Source organism: Anomalospiza imberbis, chromosome 15, assembly GCF_031753505.1.
Source record: "Anomalospiza imberbis isolate Cuckoo-Finch-1a 21T00152 chromosome 15, ASM3175350v1, whole genome shotgun sequence".
Taxonomy (NCBI): domain Eukaryota; kingdom Metazoa; phylum Chordata; class Aves; order Passeriformes; family Viduidae; genus Anomalospiza; species Anomalospiza imberbis.
Window position 1 is genome coordinate 15,952,120 of NC_089695.1, and position 5,204 is coordinate 15,957,323.

A 5,204-nucleotide genomic window follows, 5' to 3' on the forward strand; every position below is an offset into this window, starting at 1 on the left:
CACCCAGACTGGATGCCCTGAGGAGGCTCCTTTAACCTGCTGGGTTCATACCCTGCTCAGGACTGGACAAACCAAAGCCCCAAATGATGAATCCAGTGTAATGTGAATATTGACAGACTTTGCTAATTACTCATGGGTACTTGTCACCTGAGGCTTAAAAAACTCAAACCCCCCACCACAAACATGATTCCCCTCAGTCCTCTCTTGACAGAAAGTTTTGTCCTAAGTGAGGAACGACTCCCCAGCTGATTTAAGGACTCCCACACAACCAAGGAAAATCACTGAGGTTTTGTGATAAGTTCCCTCCTGGTGTTCCCTCCACTGAAAATCAGTGTTTGCAGTCCCAGGAGTTGGCACCAGTTTTTCCTCAGGTGTCCCCTTGCAATTCCAGCAGCTAAAATTCTCTCAAACTCGAAGCACTCAGGGCAGCCACTGAGTGAAGGTAAAATAAGGGTCAGAAAAGCAGATAAAGCCTCATTTTTAACCTGCCCAAGGAGAAGTGGGACCCCTGGGAAAATACGTCTCTGAATTCTGCCTGTGACACTCTGGTTGTGGCAAAAGTCTTCCTAAACTCACAAACCCACTCAGAGCCCAGCAAGAAAAGCAACATGGTCAGTGTGTGATGGATAATTTCAGAGTGTTGGTTTTGTAGGTAGCAATTTGCAGTTGTACACTGGAGTTATACAAGTGAGAAAAATGTTATTCTCCCTCTCCAAAAATAATCTTTTGCTACTTGGGGTTAGGTTGGTGTAGTCCTAAATCTCTGTGAATATAGTTGCAATTCCTGTTTAATAAAACTCCAGAGGTGATCTCGTTTTATCAGCCTTCATCTGTAATTAAGGCATTTAATATTCAAACTCTTTGATGTCATGTCATCTTTGAAACATAAATAAGAAGTTTGTCTCCATCTTCAAAATTAAGATAAATGAGTTGGAAGGGCAAGTCCCCAGAGAAACTTTTAAAAGCTATTTGAGTATTTTAATAGCTACCAAAAAGAAATAAAAAACAACAACATTGATATTATAAAAACTCATTGGTAGAAAGCTGAAAACAGTTTTATAGGAAGTGAGCAAGACAAGTTCCATCTGAGCAGGTTTGTGACTGTTTGTTGTTGGGTTTTTCTGGTCCAGGTGATTTGTTTGTAGTGAGGATCTCAAAGCACTGCAGATTCCCAGTCACCCTCCCCATTGCTATCAGATGGCAAAACAAGTCCTGGCACCCCGTGGAGCTGTGCCTGATGTGCTGAGATACTCAGGACACCCCGTGGGCTCTGTCCCCATGTTTAATGAGGAAATCAGTGGGAATGGGGCACCCACTGTGCCCCGGTGCTGCCATTGGATGGAACTCCACGTGAGATGTCTGAGGAAAAAGGGATCACCTCTGTCCAAGCTTGGGCAGAGGCCACCCCATGGGATCTGAGCTTTGGGGAGTGCTCTCCTCACCCCTTTTCCTCCCCTCACCTGCTCTGGAGTGAATCTCACCCAGGTCAAGCTGGAAATCTCTCTCAGCAGACCCAGGGCTCCAGAGCTCCCTGTCCTTCCTGGCTCAGCCACACCATTGTCCTTCACTCCCACTCACAGGCACTCAAGGATGTGCAGTTCCTTTCCTGCCATCACTCTTCCCTTCAAACTTGTCAGAAATCTCTCCAGTTCTTCTGGCTCCAGGCCAGCTTCCACCCTCTCCATCGCAGTGCTGGGATCCCTGGATCTCAGCCAGCAGGGATGGGAGCTCTCCTCCTGCCTGCTCATAATTAGAACGTGCACACATGTTGAAGTTTGTTTTCTTCCCAAAGCCTTTCTTGGAGGGTTGGAGGCGTGTAGGAGGGCAGGCACACAAATCCTGTTATTTGTAGGTTCAGAGCGGTGCATGGGAGGAAGATACAGAAATCCCATTAGTCATTAATAAGATTTTAGAACAGAGTCCTTAGGCAGGACTTGGAAAAGCTCTTCCTGGCTGCCTTCTGATGGTGTTTAGGTCTTCTATTGCCCCACCAGTCCATGTCCAGTCAGGCTGGGAGAGTGCCCTCTCTTCTTCCTCCCTCTTCATCCCTACTTCCTTTTATTTCTGCTTTGAATCATGCAGAATTCTTCTCAATTAGCAAAAATTCGCCACCATCGTTAATTATATCAAGAAACTGAAGCAGCAACATTTGCATTAAGGCCTTGCTTTGAGCTCTGCACCACGGTCTGCACAGACCCTCTTTCAACCCTAAGTGATGAATAATTCTCCCTGCCCCAGGTGTAAACTGGAAAAGTTTTCAGGACTAAACTGGTAAAAAATAAACTTGGCAAAAAAGTCAATATGCAGAACTTCTGATCCTATGAGGACCTGGCCTCTTTTAGATGTTTTAAAGCACTTGGCTGAATTTCTACGTGACTGTGCATTCCTCTCTCCTGAACACAAGCCAAGGTGATTGATTGGAGCACTATTAACCACAGAAGACCAAGGCATGATCTCAGTGAAGTTCACAGAGGAGCTCTGAACAGTGAGTACACGAGGAAGAACAGGTCAAGTGCCAAAGAGATGAGTAGAGCCTGCCCTGAAGTGATTGTATTCCAAAGGCACAGGGGAAGAGGGAAAAAAAGCCAGACAAGACACAACACATCCAGAGTGGGAAGTGGGGATTCAGGCTTGGATGTTTCTTGAAATAGGTGGGGTGGCAGTGGCAGTTTGCTAAAAACAGTGTGGGAGCTTGGCTCAGAGCAGAGCTCCTCTTGGTAGGTGGGGCTGAGAAAGGCTGCCAGGATTTTTGGGTGAAGGAGACACAAGGATTGGTGGCTGATCCTTGGGCAGAACTGTCACCCAGTGGCTGACATTCCATTTTCTCTAAGCCCATTTGGACACCTGTTTCTTCCTGGACTGGATTTTTCTCCACTTGCTGGGTCAGGCGAGGCTGCCCAGTTATCTACCATGACATCTTCAGCAGCTTTTCCTACCCCTTGTCTAAGAGGGGCTCAGGCCAGCTCCTACCTCAGCATCTGCAGCCTTTTCTGTCCCCTGGGACTTGGGGGGCTCCAGGGAGCTCCTGGCAGAATCCCCTCCCAGCGAGGAGACCGCTCTGCTGCCTGGGATGTGTTTCCCATCAAGCACCAGATGGATTTTCCATCTTTTCTTAGCAGTTCCTCTAAACTGGGGATTAAAATGCCCAAACTCCCATCTCCAGAGCCCCATGTGAGCAGCCTCCCCCAGCTCCAGGAGCCCATCCTGCAGTGCAGAGCCACGTGTGGGTGGCAGCGGAGTTACAGTGGCTGCCCCATTTGTTTAAACAATTGCTGCATGGCTGGTTTTGAATTTACAAGTATTTAGGAAGTTTTGAGATTCCCAGACTGGAAATGCTGGTATCTCTTCCAGCCTCTGCCTGAGTTAAGGTGTTTTTACCTCCTGATTTGGGTGGGGGAAAGATTCCTGTTGTTGTTCTGCTCCTTTGCTGGTTTTTTGCCTGGGAGATGAAGAATCCTTTTAGACATTGAGCCTTTCATGCTCTGCTTCATCCACTTGAACCTTTCCTTCCAGACTTCAGGCATATAAGAAAAAACCCAGATGTCTCAGGAATAAAAAAAAAATTAAAAAAAAAAAAAAGCCCCCAAACCCCCAGCTTTACATGCACTTGGATCTTTCATTTTATAAAAACAGTCAAGCCACAACCACAAGATTTCACAGATAAGAGAAAAAATGTGGATTGTACTTAATTCAATATTATAAAGAAATGCTCTTACAGGGAGACTGCAAGCTGAGCCAAAGCCAGACCAAGACTGCTGACTGATCTGAAAAATGTGAATATTATTCACACTGGGACACCACATCTCATAATGCTCCATGTGTGCTATAGTATATAATTATGAAATGTTTGCATTAAGTAACTTGGGTGCCTAAATACAGATGTTCCTTATTGACATTAATTGGACTTGACATATCTTTGGCCTGCTTTATAGCAGTCACCAAAGCATGCATTTCCACTTTACCGTACATATTCTAAAGGAGCTCTGTTCCATATCCAGCTTATTAACAGAGAAAAACATTAGTGCCTCAGCTATCTGTCACAGATTTCAGGTAAAAATGCAATTGCTTTGCGTTAGAGAGTGTGGTTGCTGGGGACTGACCACAAACATTAGTTTCTGCTCTTTTTTATTTTTATTTACAGTGAAAGCTGTCCCCGAGACTCAGAAAGTGATTTTTTTTTCTTTCCAGAGCTGTCAATGCATTTTGTGGTGCCTTTTGCTCTGATTTTTTTATTGCTGTGGCTCAAATGTCAAGTTTCTGAGGAAGAAAGGAAAGGGAGAAAAAGAGAAAGAGAGAAAGGAGAGAAAGAGAGGGAGCAAAAGAGGGAAAAGGGAAGGAAGGAAGGAAGGAAGGAAGGAAGGAAGGAAGGAAGGAAGGAAGGAAGGAAGGAAGGAAGGAAGGAAGGAAGGAAGGAAGGAAGGAAGGAAGGAAGGAAGGAAGGAAGGAAGGAAGGAAGGAAGAAAGAAAGAAAGAAAGAAAGAAAGAAAGAAAGAAAGAAAGAAAGAAAGAAAGAAAGAAAGAAAGAAAGAAAGAAAGAAAGAAAGAAAAAAGAAAGAAAGAAAGAAAGAAAGAAAGAAAGAAAGAAAGAAAGAAAGAAAGAAAGATTTCCTTATTTTTCATATAAAATATAAGCGGCTTTTGCACTTGTTAGTTTAACTGTTTTGCATTAGTCTGCAGTGATGTCTCATCCCAGTATCTGGAGAGAAAGCCCAAATATTAAATTAAAATAAGGGTACTCATAGTTATAAGCTTCATCTAGCCAGTTCCAAACAGGTTCTCCAAAAGAGAACCCAAAAAGGCAACCAGTTTCCTTTGAGATAATCTTTGGATGCGTCTGTAGCTGAGATTCAGAGCTCAGCTTCAGAATCCCTATGGAACATTAGGTTTTAAGCAAACCTTTCCAAATGGGCTTTTTTTCAGGCAAAGATCAGCTTGGTCTTGACATTTCCCTGTCAAATTGCAATTTTCAGCTGGTTTGTGAATGAGTGGGAGGTGTTTCAGTGGAAGTTTGTGCTTTTAAGTAAAACAGAGATGAAAAGACATTTGAAGTTTGGTCTAGAAGTTCAGACATGAAAATTTATTCTCCTGATATTGAGGAGAAACTTCCCATCCATATCATCACAGTTCATGGAGCAGGAGAGTTCCCTCGTGGAAAATCCTGGTTCAAATGGAGAAGGATGGAAATGAAAGTACCCAGAGCAGAG